This window comes from Homarus americanus, unplaced genomic scaffold (assembly GCF_018991925.1).
Source record: "Homarus americanus isolate GMGI-L3 unplaced genomic scaffold, GMGI_Hamer_2.0 scaffold11150, whole genome shotgun sequence".
Taxonomy (NCBI): domain Eukaryota; kingdom Metazoa; phylum Arthropoda; class Malacostraca; order Decapoda; family Nephropidae; genus Homarus; species Homarus americanus.
The window spans coordinates 2,758,747-2,761,607 of NW_024720555.1; positions in this window are offsets into that span (position 1 = coordinate 2,758,747).

Here is a 2,861-nt window from a genome sequence, read left to right on the forward strand (position 1 = left end):
CTACTACCACCATTAATTGATACTACCACCATCATTCATTACTACTACCACCACCACCACTACTACTACCATTTATTATCACCCCCATTTATTACCACCCCCCACCTACCACTACCACCCCTCACCTACCACTACCACCACTCTTTACCATCGCCTACCACCAATACCACCTACCTCCTACCACTACCACCTGTCTTTACCAACCCCTACCACTACCACCATTCATTACTACCACCACTACCACCCACCTCCTACCACCTGTCTTTACCAACCACTACCACCATTCATTACTACCACCCACTGCTGTAGCCACTACCCACCACTACCAGTATCAGCAGATGATTGGTGGTGTGTCATGTGAAGGGGGGGGGGTGATGATGGCCCGGACGTTATTGATTATATTGACAAGTTTCGCTTTCATCCTGGACTTCGTCGTCTAACAGTCAGTCAGTCAGTCAGTCTGTTGGTGTTGTGATTGATCGGTCGGTCGGTAGGTAGGTTATTTTGTCGGTTAATCAATACATCAGTCAGTCGGTCACTCAGTCGCTCAGTCGATGTATTTACCTGAGAGTTTTAATTATTTGTGTGTTTTTGATAGTTGTGGTCGTACCCTCATGCTGGTCTATACCTTCTGTCGTGTGTGTTTGGCGGGCGTGTGTGTGTGAAATGGGGTAGCAAGTGCAGGTCAATGTATGTAAGGGCGTGTGTGCGTGTTTGGCAGCGTGTGTGTGTGTGTTAGCAGGCAGGTGTGTGTGTGTGTGTGTGTGTGTGTTTGGCAGGCAGGTGTGTGTGTGTGTGTTTGGCAGGCGAGTGTGTGTGTGTGTGTGTGTTTGGCAGGCGAGGTGTGTGTGTGTGTGTGGTTATTTTTTAGTAAGCGTGTGTATGTTTTTGGTAAGCGTGTGTGTGTGTTTGGTAGGCCTGTGTGTGTGTTTTTGGTAAGTGTGTGTGTGTGTTTGTGTTTGTTTGTTAGACGTGTGTGTATTTGTTTGGTAAGCGTGTGTGTTTTTAGTAGACACGTGTGTGTGGGTGGGATTGTCGGCAGGCTGCTGGCCGGGAAACATGATACATGTATGACACCACTTGGCGTAACTCCCGACCCTTGACGCCCTGTAGACGCTTCCTCCCCACAACAAGCTGCCGGGTTGGTCGTGTAACATTGTATTACAAACTGCCGGGTTGGTCATTAGCAACATTGTATTACAAGCTGCCGGGGTTGGTCGACAACATTGTATTACAAGCTGCCGGGTTGGTCGTGTAACATTGTATTTACAAGCTGCGGTCGTGTAACATTGTATTACAAGCTGCCGGGTTGGTCGTGTAACATTGTATTACAAGCTGCCGGGTTGGTCGTGTAACATTGTATTACAAGCTGCCGGGTTGATCGTGTAACATTGTATTACAAGCTGCCGGGTTGGTCGTGTAACATTAGTGTACAAGCTGCCGGGTTGGTCGTGTAACATTGTGGCCCACAGCTGCCGAGTTGGTCGTAACACATTGGCGCAAGCTGCCCGCGTTGGTCGTGTAACATTGTTAAGCTGCCAGGTTGGTCGTGTAACGTGTACAAGCTGCCAGATGGTCGTGTAACATTAATATAAACTGCCGGGTTGGTCGTGTTGCATTGGCACAAGCTGCCGGGTTGGTCGTGTAACATTGTACAAGCTGCCCGGATTGGTCGTGTAACATTGGCCTGAAGCTTGCCCGGGTTGGTCGTGTATTGTACAAAAGCTGCTGCCGGGTTGGTCGTGTAACATTAGCCTGGCTGCCGGGTTGGTCGTGTAACATTGTACAAGCTGCCGGGTTGGTCGTGCTAACATTGTACAAAGCTGCCGGGTTGGTCGATGTAACATTGGCCTGAAGCTGCCGGAGTTGGTCGTGTAACGTGTACAAGCTGCCGGGTTGGTCGTGTAACGTGTACAAAGCTGCCGGGTTGGTCGTGTAACATTGGCCTGAAAGCGCTGCCGGGTTGAGGTCGTGTAACATTGGCCGCAAGCTGCCGGGTTGGTCGTGTTACATTGTACAAGCTGCCGGGTTGGTCGTGTAACATTGTACAAGCTGCCGGGTTGGTCGTGTAACATTGTACAAGCTGCCGGGTTGGTCGTGTAACATTGTACAAGCTGCCGGGTTGGTCGTGTAACATTGTGTCTTTTCTTCCAAGTATCTGTAGCAAAAATGGCGGGAGAGAGAGGTGGAACTTTTTGATGATTCTGAGAAGAATGAGTGAACAGTATTGTGACCAGTGAGGGATTGAGTATTGTTCTCTGTTCAGAAAATTATCCCATTCAGTTTTTCACCGCCAGAGTCGCGATCCTGTACAATACTTGGTTCGAGTGTGTTAAATATGTTCAGACACTTTATTATTATTATTATTTACACACACACACACACACACACACACACGCACGCGCGCACTTACATTGGCATGTATTGCATGGGTTTGAGATTTAAAGTAATTTTCATACAGTTTAGTACAGTGCAGGGTACTTGTGAATTTGTTGAATTGGAATATCTACAGGAGAGCTTTTATTAATTTAGCAAAGTTGCACGCACACGCACACACACACACACACACACACACACACACACACACACACACACGCACACACGCACGCACCTGCACGCACACGCACACACACACACACACGCGCGCACCTGCACACACACACACACACACAGTAAAATATATCATAGTAAAACAAACTTGTGGCTATGCAGCAAGTTTGCGTCGCTACTGTCATGACGACCACAACACCAAGACGCCTGTTCCAAACAAAGCCCAAGCTTGCTGTTAGATATAGGTGTGCGCGTGTGTGTGTGTGTTCAAGTGTGGGCTATTCCCGATAACCACAAGTGGACTTGCAATG